The 19532-nt window shown below is 40.6% G+C and overlaps 1 protein-coding gene and 1 pseudogene across 1 annotated transcript in view; both read left to right on the top strand.

Annotated features, from left to right (window-relative positions):
• GMDS (GDP-mannose 4,6-dehydratase) overlaps positions 1-19532 on the top strand; it is a 770392-nt gene that overhangs the window by 472883 nt on the left and 277977 nt on the right. The window lies entirely within an intron of this gene.
• On the top strand, positions 5896-8026 carry LOC136400368 (ubiquitin carboxyl-terminal hydrolase 39 pseudogene; annotated as a pseudogene).

Raw genomic sequence — 19532 nt, 5'->3', positions numbered from 1 at the left:
TAATAGAAACTGAAGTCAAACCAAAAAGGGCCCCATTTTTAAAGGGTCTGAGAATGTATTTACATCTGATAGCACCTTGGCACAACTGTTTAGAACCTTGCCATAGATTTGCTGCCAGCTTATGCCTTTATTTGGGGCAGAAGGCCCATGAGCCGGCATGTGTATGAATGAGGAGATGTGGGAAGAAAATATACCAGGAGAAATAGGGTATCTCTGATATTCTACTTTGGAATACATTAGGATCATTTACAGGAGAACAAACAGTATTTAACATTCAAGGAATGTCTTCAGGTACAAAAAGCTCTTTGAAGCATAACTTCCTTATTGTGAAAAATAAACTTTATATTCTGCAAAGAACACCCACTTTTTCTGAGCAATTCCGGCTTCTGGAAAGGGTTTTGAACAGTTCTTTGTGGAAAGAAGAAAAGGGATTGCAAAATTATGTCATAATGATCCTGATGATGTTGCTGTTTTATATAATATGACAAAGAGCCTCGATCTGAACTGCTGGTTCTCTGGTATTTCTTACTGTGTGCTCTTTTTAGAATGAGGAGATTATAATGAAAATTTAAGAAAGTCGAGTTCAGGGAAAAGCTACAGCAACAGCAATTAATTCTGGGATTTGTTTTGGGAATAACAAATTTATCTTACTCCATTTAACCTGAGAACATTTACTAGATACTCAATTACTCACAAATAAGAAGCCTGCATTCTCTTGACTTACTAATGAGTCAACCAACTTTTATGCATCAAGAGAGAGCTAAGGAAAGGGCTGCGTTATTTGCTTCTTTACCTTGTGTTATCTGCTTTAAGGAGGATCATCTTGTATATCAAGTCGCTACAGTCCTCCTCCCTAGTATTGTTTACTCATCTCTACATATGGCCTGTGCTGCATGAATGTGAAACTATTTGATGTACTTGCTGCCAGTGATCATGTTCTTTTATGAACAGCCATTGCCAATTTTTTTTCTGAAATGTAACATTTTTTTGTTTTATTTACTAAGTATATAGTAAGCATCTAGTTCAGCCTTTAGTACTAACACAAGTGCATTATACACAGTAAGTGCTTACTAAGTATTTGCTTAACAATTAATTTAATTAATGAGTGACTAAATCACAGGAAGAAGGAAACATACTTAGAACATATACATACAGGTCTAAGCCAGTAGTTCTTAATCATTGGTGACTGTGCCCCCCAGAGGATATTCAGGAATGTCTGGAGATAGTTTTTGTTGGGGGGGGGGGCAGTACTACTGGCATCTAATGAGTAGAGGATACATACCCTACAGTGCTCAGGATAGTGCCATAAGAAAAACTATCCAGCCCAACATTTCAGCAATGCCACTGCTGAAAAACTCTGCACTAGTATAAGAGAAAACATACATACTCGTCCCCAACTGCCAGCTCTCTTGGCTGTACAAAACACACCCTCCCTGGGTGATTCCTTCACTCCCAGGGTTTCTACACCCATGTATACTATAGTGCCAGATTTCTGTCTCCTGTCCAGAACTCTTTATGCATCCAGCCCTGTAAAGCCTGCCCTCTAGACAGTCCCGCCCCAGAAACTCAAAGGCTAGTCAAGATGGAGTTCATTTTTCCTCTAAACATTTGCTTATAGCACTCTTCTAGATATATTGTTGGAAGTCAAAAAAAGAAAATGTTTTGGTAAAACAAATTGCATAAATAACCCAAGGCAGGGGGTAGTAAATGTCAAGAGAGGATACTAGTACCAGTGGGAGCTCAGATAGAGTGCTTCCCACTTTAAGGACACTGAGGACTTGGAGCAGGGTGGTAGGGGTAGACATCCATGGATATTTTTAGGGAAGGTTCATTTTGAGCTGGAAATTGAAAGAGACATAGTAGCAGTCAAACACCTGGGATTATGGGTGGATGAATCAAATAAGCAAAGACGTGGAACCTGTGTGACCAGGGAATACATGGTGGAATGCTCAGTTTGTAGCATTGCACATTTAAAGGAAGCAATAGATTATGTAAATGGAAATATAGTTTGGTGCCCAATCATGGATAATTTAAATTCAAAGCTAAAAAAGCCACACATCACTCTGTAGTCAGTGGGGAGCCATGAAGATTGGAAATTGACAAGATTTGAGGAAGATTTCAGGAAAATTAAACTAGCAGTGCCTAGACTACCACTGCTTTTCACCTTCCATCTTTGAAGTCTCAGTTTCATTGTCATTTCCTCAGAGAGTATTCCCCAGTTCCCAAGGCTTGGCTTAATGCCCATGCTATAAACTCCCATAGTATCTTCTGTGAATCTTGTCACACTCTTTTCTCCTTCAAGAGTGCTTATCTTCCCCTTACCCTGTAAACTCAAGTCAGAGACCATGTTTATCTTGGTCTACTGGAACACTCAGAGCAGCAAAAATTAGAATTTCGGGTCTGGTTGACAGAGATATTGCCTAGACAAACACTGTAGAATTTACACTTGGTTGATATCGAGACAAAGTAGACAACTAATGAAGGATGACCCCAGGGTTCTTAGCCCTCCAAAGAGGGAGCTTGTGGTTCATAAGCAGGAATAGGAAACAAAGGGGTTGACACATGTCCAGCCACAAAGATGCTGAGTTCCATACTGCACACACTGAGAGGAAGTGCTAGTGCATGTTAGTGTGGAGAGATTTAGCAGGCTTGGGGAGTGTGTACAAGAGCCAGGGATGCAGACTTAGATGCAGAAGTCAATGATAGTAGTAGTATTTTGAAGCATGAGACCAGTTGGATAAGTTTCTTTTATTTTGATCTTTTCAACATTTCCAAGAATGAAAATTTCATCACTGCTCCCATTATCTTATTGAACCATCTTCTAGATTTCTTCAGAAACATTTATTGTCTTTCCAATAAAAGGTACCCAATGATGTTTATTAAATATATATAAAGAGGCAGAAATAATGTCAACTTCTTTTCTTCCCTTTGAGTTTTTTCCCATTATAATGATCTTTTTTTTTTTTTTTTTTTTTTTTGGTATTTTTCTGAAGCTGGAAATGGGGAGGCAGTCAGACAGACTCCCGCATGCGCCGGACCGGGATCCACCCGGCACGCCCACCAGGGGGCGATGCTCTGCCCATCCGGGCGTCGCTCTGTCGCGACCAGAGCCACTCTAGTGCCTGGGGCAGAGGCCAAGGAGCCATCCCCAGCGCCTGGCTATCTTTTGCTCCAATGGAGCCTTGGCTGCGGGAGGGGAAAAAAAAAAGAGGAAGGAGAGGGGGAGGGGTGGAGAAGCAGATGGGCGCCTCTCCTGTGTGCCCTGGCCGGGAATCGAACCCGGGACTTCCGCACGCCAGGCCGACGCTCTACCACTGAGCCAACCAGCCAGGGCCTATAATGATCTTTTTTTGCCAGAATCTTTGCCTTCTTGGATCAGCACAGTCTAAATTGCTAAATTTGCTACATCCTAAAAGATATAGATTGCAAATGTTCTAAATTTTAAAACAAATCTGTTAATAAAATTACAGGCCTGCATATTATTCTGCTATAATCTGTGTGCATTGTCTATGAAAATTATGTTTATATGTACATATGAGTTGTGTGTACATCTGTGTATATGTATATGTTCAACATGGGTAGATTTTGTAAAGAGAATCTAGATATAGTTTTCTCCCACTAAAAGCCTAAATAGGAGACTCTGATCAAGAGAACAGTAGGTAAATGCTGTGCTTGCCTCCTCTCATGACCGCATCAATATTACAAGGGAATTATAGAACAACCACCTTGAGAATCACCTGAAGACTAATTGAACAGAACTCCTATAGCTAAGGATATAAAGAGGAAGCCATGTTGAGACTGATAGGAAGGGATCAGTCTCTGATCCCTTCTGATAAGAGGAGACTCTTAAGGAGCAAGGGATCCCAGCCCCACATCAGCCTCCCCAGTCTGAACCAACAGTGCAGAGAAGAAAAGTCCTAAGAACTTCTGGCTATAAAAATCAACAGTGATTCCTTAGTGGTGAGAGAGAGTATTGTCAGAGAGCCAGGTGTCCTCTCTAGGGCCTGAGCACAGACTCACTCACAGGCACTTGCACTAAGTTCCAGTGAAGGGACAGAAGTTCAAAAAAGTATCCAGGACATACAGGAGGAAGGGAATTGTCTGACTTTAGGATGAAGCTGGAAAGGCACTCCATCCAGGACAGAACTGCTAGCAGGTGCTATTGTTCACCTGTTGAGCCTTCCCCTTACCTAGCCTGCAGGTGCAGATGAGAGTCAAATCTGAGTGTCCATCATGGTGCTGTGAGACCCACCCTTCCTAAATCACACACAGGATCCAATATCTTTTGGCAGCTGTTCCTCGGAAGTGGCTGATATTGGCCTGCACTACAGACTTTCTTAAAATTTCTCAAGAGTTGACAAACGCCAAACAAGCAGCCTAGGTGTGCCCTCTGCCTTTTGTTAAGGAGCCTCAGCCCCAGCACTAGTAGCAGCCAACCTTGGTTTGTAGCTTTTCTTCTCCCAGGTACTCCAAGTCCAACACAGATGACAACCATCTATAAATCACTTTGTAGCTCCTACCAAGGAGCTGGCTGGACAAAGGGAGTGACTGACCAGTGCCTGCACCAGAGCCCCTCCCAAGAGACTCCAGAAACAACACACCTAGTGGCCAGCTTCAGACCACATGAGAGCACCACCCTATTAGCTCCATAAATGGTAGGGAGTCTTAGCAGGAACCAGAGCATAGCTCTAAAGAATCCCTCTTTGTGGAATATGCCCCTACATAATAGCTCATCCTCTGTAGTCACATTCATTCCTCACAGCCAGTCAGCCTGAGGGTCAATCCCTCCCACTGGCATTGCAACAGCAATGAAGGCTCAACTACAACAGGAGAGCACACATAACCCACACAACAGATATCCCTGGATCATCAGGCTGAGATGACCAGGGAAACTGCCACAGGACCCCACAGGACACCTGTACGTACATAAGACCACTCTGTCAACACTGGGAGACATAGAAGACCTACATAATACATAGAAACAAATACAGGGAGGCTGCCAAAATGAGTAGACAAGGAAACATGTCCCAAATAAAGAACAAGACAAAACTCCAGAAAAATAGCTAAACAAAATGGAAACAAGCAATCTACCAGGTGCAGAGTTCAAAACACTGGTTATAATGATGCTCAAGAACATAGGGGAAGATTAGATGAGCACAGTGAGAACCTCAACAAAGATATAGGGAACATAAAAAAGAGCCAGTCAGAACCAGGCTGGTGGTGGCACAGTAGATAGAGGATCGACCTGAGATGCTGAGGTCCCAGATTTGAAACCCGGAGGTCGCCAGCTTAAGCATGGGTTCATCCAATTTAAGCATGGGATCATTGACATGATCCCATGGTCACTGGCTTGAACCCCAATGTCGCAGCCTTAAACCAAGGGTTGCTGACTTAGAGAAGGAGTCACTGGCTCAACTGGAGCCCCAAACAATATGAAACCCAAGAGACCCACACAGGGCACATCTTAATTGACATGCCAAAGTTTAAACACAAAATAACAAGTGAAAAGGAGTTGGTTACATACTTGGCGGTTCCCATAACACTGTCCTCTGATTTCTCAAAAAATACTTTATAGACCTGGATTTCTAAAAAGATACTTTGTAGGCCAGAGGCACTAAATAGTCAAAGGGGTGAAAAGCAAGGACTACAACCAAGATTACTCTATCCACAAAAGCTATCATTTAGAATTGAAGGAGAGATAAAAGGCTTCTACAACAAAAAGCTAAAGTAGTTCATCACCACCAAACCAATATGATAAGAAATGTTAATGGGACTGCTTGAAGAAGAAAGAGAAGAAATAGAAGCAGAAGAATAAAAATTATGAATAATAAAATGGCAATAACTACATGCCTATCAATAATCACTTAAGATGTATATAGAGCGTGCCAGGCCCCTACTCGGGGCAACTCTACCCGTAGTGGCGATGTCCGGCCGGGCCAAGCGGGAGTCTCGTGGTTCTTCTACCCGCGGGAAGCGCGAATCCGAATCACGGGTCAGCTCGGGTAGCGTCAAGCGGGAGCGAGATCGGGAGCGGGAGACCGATGCGCCGAGCTCCCGGGGCAGCCCTGTGCGCGTGAAGCGGGAGGTCGAGCCGGCGAGCGCGCGCGAGGCCCAGGCGCCGGTTCTGCCGGCTGTGCGGGTGAAGCGGGAGCGCGAGGCGGAAGAAGACTCCGAACCTGAGCGGGAGGTGCGAGCAAAGAATGGCCGCGTGGATTCTGAGGACCGGAGGAGCCGCCACTGCCAGTACCTGGATACCATTAATAGGAGTGTGCTGGACTTTGACTTTGAGAAACTGTGCTCCATCTCCCTCTCTCACATCAATGCCTATGCCTGTCTGGTGTGTGGCAAGTACTTTCAGGGCCGGGGTTTGAAGTCTCATGCCTACATTCACAGTGTACAGTTCAGCCACCATGTCTTCCTCAACCTCCACACCCTCAAGTTTTACTGCCTTCCAGACAACTATGAGATCATTGATTCCTCGCTGGAGGATATCACATATGTGTTGAAGCCCACTTTCACAAAGCAGCAGATTGCAAACCTGGACAAGCAAGCCAAACTTTCCCGGGCATATGATGGCACCACTTACCTGCCAGGTATTGTGGGCCTGAATAACATAAAGGCCAACGACTATGCCAACGCTGTTCTTCAGGCTCTGTCTAATGTCCCTCCCCTCCGGAACTACTTCCTGGAAGAAGACAATTACAGGAACATCAAGCGTCCTCCAGGGGATATCATGTTCTTGTTGGTCCAGCGTTTTGGAGAGCTGATGAGAAAACTCTGGAACCCTCGAAATTTCAAGGCACATGTTTCTCCCCATGAGATGCTTCAGGCTGTTGTCCTTTGCAGCAAGAAGACATTTCAGATCACCAAGCAAGGAGATGGAGTCGACTTTTTGTCCTGGTTTCTGAATGCGCTACACTCAGCCCTGGGGGGCACGAAGAAGAAAAAGGAGACCAATGTGACTGATGTTTTCCAGGGGTCCATGAGGATCTTCACTAAGAAGCTTCCTCATCCTGATCTGCCAGCTGAAGAAAAAGAACAGCTGCTTCATAATGATGAGTACCAGGAGACAATGGTGGAATCCACCTTTATGTACCTCACCCTGGACCTTCCTACCGCTCCCCTCTACAAGGATGAAAAAGAGCAGCTCATCATCCCCCAGGTGCCACTCTTCAACATTCTGGCCAAGTTCAATGGCATCACTGAGAAGGAATATAAGACTTACAAGGAGAATTTTCTGAAGCGCTTCCAGCTCACCAAGCTGCCTCCATATCTAATATTTTGTATTAAGAGATTCACTAAAAACAATTTCTTTGTGGAGAAGAATCCAACTATTGTCAACTTTCCTATTACAAACGTGGATCTGAGGGAGTACTTGTCTGAGGAAGTGCAAGCAGTACATAAGAACACCACCTATGACCTGATTGCCAACATCGTGCACGACGGCAAGCCCTCCGAGGGCTCCTACCGGATCCATGTGCTTCATCATGGGACTGGCAAATGGTATGAATTACAAGATCTCCAGGTAACTGACATCCTTCCCCAGATGATCACGCTGTCGGAGGCTTACATTCAGATTTGGAGGAGACGAGATAATGACGAAACCAACCAGCAGGGGGCTTGAAGTCGAGAAGTCAGGGCTGTGCTTCCATGGGGCTTCGGACAAGTAACTGAACAATGGCTGACTGGCACATTCCCTGGGCCGCCCAGCTTTTATGGGGTTTGGTTCATACCAAAGCTCGGGCCTGCCCGCCTGGGATGGCTCTGTGCTATCACCCAGCAGCCCTTTGATCAGTTTATTGTAGATTGATCTTTCTCCTTCCTACCTAGCTCTCCTCTAGCTTCAGCAGGCCAGAACTCTTAAAGATGTATGTAATTTATTTTTGAGTAGCCACGAGTATCTGAAGGACAAAATAATTTCTTCAAAGCATCAAAACCTCAGGATTCTAGGAATGAGACCCTAAAGCCACTAGCAGCCCATTTTCATCATAGTATGTTGTTTTCCTGTGGGTCTCATCATTTCCTGATTTTTTTTTAGAATGAATTAAATATTTTCCTGTTTTAAAACCAAAAAAAAAAAAAAAAGATGTATACAGATTAAATACTACAACGAAAAGACACAGGGTGCCTGAATGGATAAGAAAACAAGACCCATATATGTTGACTACAAGAGATCCATTTCAGATTGAAAGACACACACACAAACTGAAAGTTTATGTATAGAAAAAAAATATTTTATACAAATAGAAACAAAAAGACTGGGCTAGCAGTTCTTATATCAGACAAACTAGAATTTAAAACAAAAGCTGTAACAACTGACAAATGAGTATACTTCATAATGATAAAGGGATCAACCCAACCAAAGTATATGACCCTGTAAACACTTATGTACCCAACACTGGAGGACCTAAATATATAAAGCAAATATTGACAGATGTAAAGGGAGAGAAGGATGGTAATACAGTCATAGTAGGGGATATTAGCACCTCATTGGCATCAATGGATAGATCATCTAGACAGAAAATTAACAAGGAAAACATGACACACTAGATCAGATATGTTTAATTGATATTTTTAAAAATATTTTGCAACACACAGCAGAATATATATTCTTTTTAAGTGCACATGGAACATTTTCCAGGATAGACCATGTTAAGACAGAAAGCAAAACTGTATCTAGCATCTCCTCAGATCACAGTACTTGAAACAAGGAATAAGTTACAAGAAAAACTACAGGCTGACCAGGCAGTGGTGCAATGGATAGAGCATCGGACTGGGATGCGGAGGACCCAGGTTCGAGACCCTGAGATCCCCAGCTTGAGTGCAGGCTCATCTGGTTTGAGCAAAGCTCACCAGCTTGGACCCAAGGTCGCTGGCTTGAGCAAGGGGTTTCTCAGTCTGCTGAAGGCCCGTGGTCAAGGCACATATGAGAAAGCAATCAATGAACAACTAAGGTGTCGCAACAAAAAACTGATGATTGATGCTTCTCATCTCTCTCCATTCCTGTCTGTCTGTCCCTATGTATCCCTCTCTCTGACTCTCTCTGTCTCTGTAAAAAAAAAAAAAAGATCAAGGAAGGAATAAAAAAATACCTTGAAAGAAATGAAAATGAAAACATAGTGACCCAAATTTGTGGCACACAGCCAAAGCCATTTTAAGAGGGAAATCCACAGCAATACAAGCCTCTTCAAGAAACAATAAAAATCTTAAGTAAACAACCTAACATACCTAAAGGAACTAGAAAAAGAAGAACAAACAAAACCCAAAACAAGTAGATGCAAGGTAATAATAAACATTAGAGCAGAAGTAAATAAAATAGTGTCTCAAAATATATATATATATATAAATGATCAGTGAAGCCAAGAGCAGCTTTTCTGAAAACATAAAAAAAAAATTGATAAATCTTTGACCAGCTACATGAAGATAAGAAGACAGAGGGCCTGAACGGATAAAATCACAAAAGAAAGAGAAGTTTCAACTGACCCCACAAAGAAATACAAAGGATTATGAAAAAAAATACTACAAAATTATATACCAACAAACTTGAGAACTCGGAAGAAATGGCTAAATTCCTAAAACCAGCATACACTGTTTCAAGACTGAATTAAGAAAAACAGAAAATCTGAACAGACTGATAACTATTAACAAAATCAAATCCGAAATAAAAAAATTCCCAACAAACAGAAGTCATTGACCAAATGACTTTACAGGTGAATTTACCAAACAGTCCAAGAATTAATATCTGTTCTCAAACTATTCCAAAAAATTGAAGAGGAAGGAAGGTTCTCAAGGATATAACACCATAACCAAGTGGGATTTATTTCTGGAATGCAAGGTTGGTTCAATATCCATAAATCAATTAACATGACACACCATATAAACAAAATGAACATAAAAATCAATCAATGCAGAAAAAGCATTTGACAAAATTCTAGCATCAATTTATAGTTTAAAAAAACAGTGAAGTTGGAACAGAAGTAACATACCTAAACATCATAAAGACAATATAGGAGAAACTCACAGCTAATCATAATCAATTGTGAAAGGCTAAAAGTGTTTTCCTAAGATTTAGGGACAATACTGTGTTGTCCACTCTAACCACTTTTTTTCAACATAGTATTGGAAGTTCTAGCCACAGCAATCAGATAAGAAAAAGTAAGGAAAGGCATCCAAATTGGAAAGGAAGAAGTAAAATTGTCATTATTTGCACATGATACAATATAGAGGGAACCCTAAAGACTCCACCAAAAACCTATTAGAACTGATAAATGAATTTAGTGAAATAGCAGGATACAAAATTAATATTCAAAAAGCAGTTGAATTTCAATACACCAATAACTATCAGAGAAATTAAGAAAATAATCCCATTTACAATTGCATAAAAAAGAAATATAATACCTAGGAATACATTTAATCAAGCAGTTAAATGATCTGTAATTGGAAAATTACAAGATATTGAAGAAGGAAAATGAAGAGCATACAGGTAAATGGAAGGATATACCATTCTCATGCATAGTAAAATCTAACATTGTTAAAATGTCCATATTACCCAAATAATCTATAGATTTGATGCAGTGTCTTTCAAAATAGTTCTTTTCATAGAACTAGAACAAATAATCCTGACATCTGTATGGAACCAAAGAAGTAACTTAATAGGTAGATGTAGCACAGGCAGCTTGTACATCCATCATTATTGCCATATTTGCCAACCAAAATATTTTAAACAACAACAAAAATCAGATTAAAAGAAATTGCTCTAGAAAAAAAAATGAAGTTTGCTATATTTTTTTGGTACAAAGTTGATAACGTTTCTAATAATGAAGACTATCTTTCAGAACCTTTTGTAAAATGCAAGCTAAATGTAAAAAGCAATACCAAGCATTTTTAAGTTTCAAATTCTGAGTTAAATGTAAGAAGTATGATATAGCAAGAATTCTAAGTTTTATATTTTCAATAGATAAAAAGTGTTTGAGGTATGTTTGCTGTAACATTAACTGTTTTTAAAAACCAACTTGGTATGTTGAACATATGGCTCAAATACATACAGTCCATTTAGCCTTCAGCAAAGAGAATCCCCAATCTTTGATTTGAGAAACATTCATTCTACTCAGAGGTTGGGTTTGCTGTCATTATTGTTGTTAGCTGCCTTTTATTTCGGCAGTATGCTAGACTTGAAAAAATAGAAGGTTCAGAGATAAACTTGCATTCAAACCAGCTCTGCCACTTAACCAGCTGTGAATTTTGGGGGCATTAGCCCATGCAAGTAGGATTATTGTGAGAATTAATTCTGTGATTTATATATATATGGCAACTAATGTGGTGGCCAGCCCATGGTGGATATTCAAAATCAGTTGTTGCTGTTGGGATCATGTATATACTCAAATTGAAAGTAAAACCAATGAACAAGGAGAGGAAAAGGTGCTGAGAGTGATTCTAAATAGAAAGCTGGCCAGCTTACCAGCATTTCACACAGGCTGGGTGGACACAGTGGCCTCTGTCCTTGCTCCGCATCCATTGTTTAGAAGGGCTCTATGTGGTGGGCACAGCAGTGTCAGTGATTCCATCACAGTGACCTGCTATAAAGACCTGGTCATTGTGATTTAATTGCTTTCCTGCCTTAATTATATACATTGATGTAGTGTTTTCATTGTTTTGTATCTTTCCCCCTAACATAGAATTCAGTAGACACAGAAGGGTTGACAGATGTCTCCTTTTGACCCATATGGTCATGGCCTGCTTTGTGCAGGAATCGCCCTGCCTGCTTGAGGCAACACCTCCTCCTCTCTGAGGGCCACTTAGCTGTGGGCATTGGAATGTGGTTCATAATCTGTATGATCCATTATCTACTGTCTAGGCAGAATGCAACTCTGCAGGAAAGCTAGATATTTTGTACATCAGTGCAACCTTTGAAAGCAAGGAACATTAGATAGCTTATCTCCTCCCCCCATCCAACCCCCTAAATTAGGATATTTTTAGTTTCAAGTAACAAAAATTTTGAATCAAATTGGCCTTAATTGTAAGGAAACATCTTGTCACACATAAGCTGACATTCAGAGGTAGACTGGGCTTTACTGCTGACTTATCCACAGTTGCCCAAGACCCAGACTATGCATGCAACTTTATCTCCAGGCTGGTCTCGAAATGCTATAGGCCAGCTGCCAGCAGCAGCTAGGACTACATACTTCTTCCTCTGGAGAAACAAGTGATGCACCATGATTTTCCCAGAATCCCTAGCACACCTATCCCATCTCACTGGCTAGTAGTACTAAGTCAGATAGGTGGGCTTGCTCTGATTGTATCAGACTAGAGCTGTAGTCAGCCCCCTGAGGCACAAAGGTGAGGGTAAACACCCAAACCCTAGTGGGGTTCTTCTAGGAAGAGAGAAGGCAGGAAATCACTTAGGCCACTACAACAAAGTCACCTGAGGAGTCTGCCTGGAGGCGGGGACCTTTTTCCTGAGTTTTAATGAATACAGTTAGAAAGTAAGGAAGACATTTTAAGTAGCGTGAATAGCATGCACAGAAATTTCAGAAGTCTGAAATAACATGTTCTTTTGAAGGGAACCATAAGTCATGACTATAGAGAATGAGACTAATGAGATATGAGTGAGAGAAGGTCTCTTTATGTCACGCAAACTTGAATGCCATTCTGAATTATAGGAACATCTAGATGATATATGTGGAAGGTTTTGAATTAACACCATGGTAGGGGAAATGAAGAAGTGATCTTTAGAGAAATATTTCAGAGTTAAGGGCTGCAGGACTTTTTGATGGTAGAAAGTAAGGGACTGATGGACCTGAACAGATCCTGTGTTCTTGCTCCACTCCAGCCCCTTTAACCACCTGTGTCAGCATCCTCTCATAGTGCACTTCTCTCTCTCTCCACACACATACATACACACACAGGCAGATGTTTCTATGGCATAAACATTGCAGCAAAACTAAAGACATTTTTTATTCTCTTTTGTATTCCAATTTTATTTATTTGAAGATGCAAAACGGTGACTTTTCAAGAAGAGATTTGTTGATTTCTAATTAGGTGTGACACACTGATCTTTAGAAAGAGTCAACCATTTCAGAAACTTCAGTATTTGGTTATCAGCTACTTGTGAATTTGCTGAGTTCCCTATTGGTTTCATTTTGTAGTTAGAACTCAGGGGATGAAAACATACTATTTTCAGTATCTCACGTGTCTTTCAAATCGTTGAAATATGCTTCATCAACCTTCTCCCTGAATACAATTCACCTTTGAACTAGACAAAATAAAAACAAGGAACGCCTTGAAATATTTTGGGATGTTTCCGAGAGCAAAGGATTATATGAGAGGGAGTCCGTTTTATTTTAGCACTTTAGCACTCCCTGAAGGTAAATTCCCAAGACTTATCGACCTTATTCTTTTACTACTTAGGAATTTTTTTTTTTTTTTACTCCAACAAAATGCTAGTTAACAGAAGTTGAAAAAAATTCCAGAGGTTTTTTAATTTTTTTTTTTTCCCTTTATTTTTCTGAAGCTGGAAATGGGGAGAGACAGTCAGACAGACTCCCGCATGCGCCGGGCCGGGATCCACCCAGCACGCCCACCAGGGGCTACGCTCTGCCCTCCAGGGGGCGATGCTCTGCCCCTCCGGGGCGTCGCTCTGCCGCGACCAGAGCCACGCTAGTGCCTGGGGCAGAGGTCAAGGAGCCATCCCCAGCGCCCGGGGCCATCTTTGCTCCAATGGAGCCTTGGCTGCGGGAGGGGAAGAGAGAGAAGGAGAGGAAGGAGGGGGGGGGGGCGGGGGTGGAAAAGCAAATGGGCGCTTCTCCTATGTGCCCTGGCCGGGAATCGAACCCGGGTTCCCCGCACGCCAGGCCGACGCTCTACTGCTGAGCCAACTGGCCAGGGCTAGAGGTTTTTTAATGTATAGATAGATCGTTCAGTCTTTGATACCAAAATTCTGTATATCTACCCATGTGTCAGCCTTGGAGAAATACGAAAGAATTTGAGTCATAAATTCCCATCTGCATGTTTATTTTTAGTTTGTGTTGTGCACACAGTGTAGCTTCATTTTGCAGCCCTCTGCAGCGTGCACCGTGCATGGCTCTGCCAGGTCCCATCCCGCAAGCACCAGACTGCTACCGAGGCAATTTACCCAGAATGAACCACACTGAGATCACCCTGGAGACCACACAGTGGCCATTCACAGGTGTTTTTGTTTGTTTGGGTCCAGCTGCTTCACATGCCTGTTTGCTTTCTTACAGAAAGCAAGCTTCTAGATCAGCTGAACCTCAGAACACGAGTCTCCAGTCACTGTTCTACTTAGAAGTGTAGCTGACCCAGACTTTGGTTTCTTAAAGTAGCCAAAAACTAGCATATGGCCCTAATTTAGACCCAGCTTATGGGCTCTTCACAACCAGCAAATGGTTCTCTCTCTCTCTTTCCTCTCTGGCTGGGACTAAGCTGAGGAAGGGGTGGGGGAAGCTCTGTGATAGGTGTTTCTGTTTGTTTGTTTGTTTTTGGTTTTGGGGGTTTTTTTTGTCTCTGACTCTGACTTCCTGTACTTCCTACCCGCACAAACGTGCCTGATGTTTCTGGTTGGCATCTCTGCCTTGGTAAAGCTGTGGTTGTGACTGCCACCTTTATTAAATACCCATTCCAAGAGAGTGTTTGAGAAGCTAGAAGTGCCAGGCGCATGGTGCACCCTCTGGAAGTGTAGCTGGGCAGGCAGGGCAGCAGGAAGGGTTGCTGTCCCTGAAGTGAAGGTGTGGCTGTTCCTTCAGGCCTGAGGTCCTGAAGTATCTCACTAGGACAGTGTCTCTTTTATCTTTTTTGTCTTTCAACAGTTGTTATTTGCCTAATAAGGGCTTTTTCTTCCCAATCATTCGGATTAGAATACATTTCTGAAATTCTGACATCTGAAGAGCACTTGGCTTTGTATAGTATATGCTGTGGGAATTTTAAGTGAGAGTCGGGTGCTGCCTTCTTCTAGGTGTCTGCTGCCTAAGAAATGCAGAAGGAAATTTAAACACACATCCAAAATCATACCTCAGCTAAATTGATTTCAAACAAATAACTGAAAACAGTTCCCAAAATATTCCTTTCACTGTGAGCTAAATATGAAATTGGTTCTAAAACATACATCCCCCCAAAGGTTTAGAGCTCACTAGAGGAAAGGGAAAAAAAATCTTGTCTGCCTGTCACACTCATCATTGTGACTTATGACTAATAGCCCACCCTGCTCCTTCTATAGGTAGAGCTCATTGTGAAACAACATAGTTCTATTTCCAGTTTCAGGGTGAAAATTACATCAGTTGGAATAGTATGTCTGACTTGGAATTGACTAGAGTGGCTGAAATGATCGATCTGAGATGTACTTGAAGGGATAATTATACACAACCAGTTTAAAAGCTGGTAAATATTTGAGGGTCAGGGGTTAAATGTCAAAGCCACAGTGCTTGGGCTCAGCTCCATAAAGTATCACGAATGACTGCTAATTAAATCCAGGGTATATTTCACCAAAGGGAAATAAATTTGACAGCTAACAAGCAATACTGGATTACCACCTTACAGAGGTTAGGGATCATGCTAGTAATTGTAGATGGTTTACAGTTTTTAACCCAATAGTAATCTGGAGGATGATTGCTTACAGTTACAGATTACCACACTAAACAAAGTTAAGTCTTGTGAGTCAAAAATAAGTATTATCAAAGGCATACATACCCGGGTCCCCAGTTCTCTTTTTTTTAAAAAATAAATGTCCAGTGGCTGTTGCAAAGCAAATCCCTAAAATAAATGTACTCAAAAGACATGCTCACTTTTTTTTCCTGAGCTGAATTTCTTTTTGTCTGTTTACTAATTACCAACCAGTGTAATAACCAACTATAAAATTAAATGAATTTGATTTCCAAACCAGTTACAGCAAATTGAAAGCAGAAAAATGTAGGCTAAAGGTAGAATAGTCCTTTTGTTCTTGTACTTAGGTGATACATTTTGCTTAAGTTCAGCATTCTTAGATGGCCATGTAATTTGGGTGCTACTTCAGATTGCCTCACTTCAGAAAAGCTGTTTACCTCAAGATGAGATATACCGTATAAGCACTAAGCAAACAAAGTCATTGTAATATTTTAATAGTTGTGTTTACATGCAGATTTTGAGATTATTTCTTCCTCGGGGGATTTATAGGGCTATATTAAATACATCACACTTGCAATGCCACTGCAAAGGATGAGTCAAAAAACACTGCCATTTCCCCTATATTTCAAAACAGCTCAAAGGAATCCCTCCCCTCCCCACACTAATCCCAGTGCTAATCAAGAAATCATCCTATATAAATTAGCATTTCGACTGTCTTCAGCATTGATTTCTGTTGATGTGTCTGTTTAAAGTAAAATTGTTTAAACCTTAAACTTCACAGAGATAAGTTTTGTATAAAAAAAATAGCCAAAGCCATTAATAGAAAAACCCTCATCCTACCTAATACTCCAACTTCTGCAGGCTGAACTAATTACTGCCTAATCTTTACTTGAGGTTTTGGTTAAATCAATTAAGTCGTTAGGAGTAATTTCAATAATGCCAGTGTTTGAGAGAACTACATAGCAAACATGATTTGCCTTAATTAGACTTTTAAATTGAGAGCCCTATCTAAGTCTGGAGCCAAGTACTCTATTTTGAATCTCTCTATATTTACTTAGTTGTAAGGGTAAATTTTTTAATATGTCTGGCTATAAGTAATTAGTTTGGAAATTTGTAATGTGAGATGTTGTTGGAGCAGAGTTAGGGGAGGGAAGCAAAGCCTCCTCCCTTTTCATTTTATTAGCTTTTCCTGTATCTGGAGACTTCCTGCAAGGATGGAGCATTCCATTAAGTTCAGCTGGTGGGAGGTTTGCACCAAGAGCATAAAAATGCCTCCAGACAGGTACCTGCCCTGACCTTCATGTACCTTTTGCCCTTAAAAAAAAGGCAATGCTATTTTTGGTCAAGCCTATTATAGCCTTCTATGAGCAGCCAGCGGAACCCTGTGGGACTGCCGAGTTGTGTCTCCCTAGGCCTCCTGTCTGTTCCTTCCCTGGGAGGCCTGGGTCGCCAATGCCTGCCTTCCTCCTGCTCAGACCTGTGGGAAAGTGCACAGAGCACCAGCTATTCATACCTTTCCTTTCCTACTCATTGGGAAAGGAACTCCCAACAGGAAAGTTTCATTAGCCTGAAAGAACTCTATTCCTTTGTTTTATCTCTTTGGCTCCTGTAGCAATGAACCCCATTGAGAGCAGTGTTCAAGTTGCAAGTCTTGTAGTTCTTTCATTAAAGAATTGTGATTGCTCTACTTCCATAGATAATTTTTTCAGTAACTTCTTTTACCAGACAAGGGTTAATTACAATGAATTCCTTCCAAGTTCAGACTCTAGCAGTGGGGCCCCACTATGGCACTTTGAGCAATGTCACTGAGTACCATCTATGAAAATAACAAGTTAGGAAGTTAAAGGTCACATAGTATTAGTATTTGAATCCTCAATGAAAGGTAATTTGTTTAGGTTTTTCCATTCTTCAAAGGTTGTTTTTGTCTAATTTTATGGTAAGTTACTGTGTATTATGAATTTACTGTATATTATAAAGAGCTCTCTGTCTTCACCACCACCACCACCCCTGCCCTTTTGTAAGTATAGAAGAATCACCACAATAATGACATAGAATGAGAGTAAAATTTAACAATCTGTGCTTTCCCAGGTTTATCTTATCATCTAAACATGTAGTAAGCCCAAAGAGGTTAAGCATCTTTTCCCTAAGGTACAATATTTCTACACTTTTAAATTCAATTTAAAATTTATTTTAAAAGTCTTATAATGACACATTTGAACATTCTGAAAATTAAACCTTGTATAAGCATAATTGAAAAAGTTAGGGGAAATTGAACAAATGAAATATAAAGACTTCCACTTCCTATATATGAATTTTTAACCTTTTCCCAAACTTTTTCTATTATAAAATTAAAGAAAGTCTTATCAGCAAGTAACATAGAGTAGCAGCTGGATATCATTAAATCCCTCTGTCTAAACTATTCTTCTTCATTACCTTTTTCCTGTCAAGCTCTTGCTCTGCACAGAAAATGTAACTTTGTGATCGAGATTTATGTAATTCAGGTGTCCTCTGTTTTGAATGAGAGCCTGGCGTCAGAAGAAAGGGATTTGCAATAGTCCATAGAATTTTATAAGAAGAAAAGAGAGAACTCAACAAAATTCAGTGAAGAAACATTGATTTTTATACAACTAGTTTATCAACCATTGTACCCAATCTTCCTTTCATAGGTTATTTTCAAAATAAAAATATTTTTCTGCAAACTGAAATAACTAGTAGATTTTATCCTACTAATGCAAGAAAATTAGTCACTTTATCATAAAATATGCAGCGGCGCTCTCCAAATGCTTTCAGATTCAGTGAAATGTCTTTACTTAGCAACATAATAGAAAATACTGGCAGACCTATAACCATAAACATAAATTAGAACAAGCAGCTCAGATTCCTTCCTGAGTTTAGTGAAATAGCATAAACATTAAGTTGGTAGTGATGTTGTAACATACACACACCAACCTGAGCATTTTATTTGGTCTCTACTTTTTATATGTCAAAATATAAGTTCAGTTTTAGACATTTTTCTTTCACTGATATAGGAGAACCCTTGAGAAAAGAGACTTTTTATCTATTAAAGATGATAAGACACTAGGGCAGCAATTTTCATCTGGTGTGCCACAGCAGCTGCTGCAAGAGTTTTAATTTTTAATGGAATTTATTAGGGTGACATTGATTAATAAAATTAAGTAGATTTCAGGTATGCACTTTTACAACACATCATCTATATATTGTATTATGTGTTCATTGCCTCAAGTCAGGTCTCTTCCATCACCATTTGTCCCCCCATACCCTCTTTTGCCTCTCCCAACCCCTTTCCTCTTGTAATCGCCACACTGTTCTCTGTGTCTATAAGGGTTTTTTTCTTTTCTTAATCCCTTTACCTTTTTCACCCAGTCCCCAACCCCCTTCCCTTCTGACAGCTTTTAGTCTGTTCTCTGTATCTATGAATCTGTTTCTGTTTTATTTGTTAATTTATTTTGTTCATTAGATTCTGCATATGAGTGAAATTATATGGCAGTGGTCTTTCTCTGACTAGATTATTTCACTTAGCATACTGATCACCAGGTCCATCCATGTTGTCACAAAAGGTAAGGTTTTCTTCTTTTTACAGCTGAATAGTATCCCAGCGTGTAAATTTTTTTTATCTACTCATTGACTGATGGGCACTGGGGCTAACTCCAAATCTTGGCTATTGTAAATAAAGCAGCAATATGAACACGAAGATGCATATATTCTTTAGAATTAGAGTTTCAGGTTTCTTTGGCTATAGCCCCAAAGTGAAATTGCTGGGTCATAAGGCAAGTTCCATTTTAAATTTTTGAGGTAACTCTATGTTGTATTCCATAGTGGCTTTACTAATCTGTGTTCCCACCAACAGTGCACATCCTCACCAACATTTGTTGTTTGTTGATTTATTGATGATATTCTGA

The sequence above is a fragment of the Saccopteryx leptura genome, chromosome 3 (assembly GCF_036850995.1).
Source record: "Saccopteryx leptura isolate mSacLep1 chromosome 3, mSacLep1_pri_phased_curated, whole genome shotgun sequence".
Taxonomy (NCBI): Eukaryota; Metazoa; Chordata; class Mammalia; order Chiroptera; family Emballonuridae; genus Saccopteryx; species Saccopteryx leptura.
This window is presented reverse-complemented; position numbering and strand designations above follow the sequence as displayed.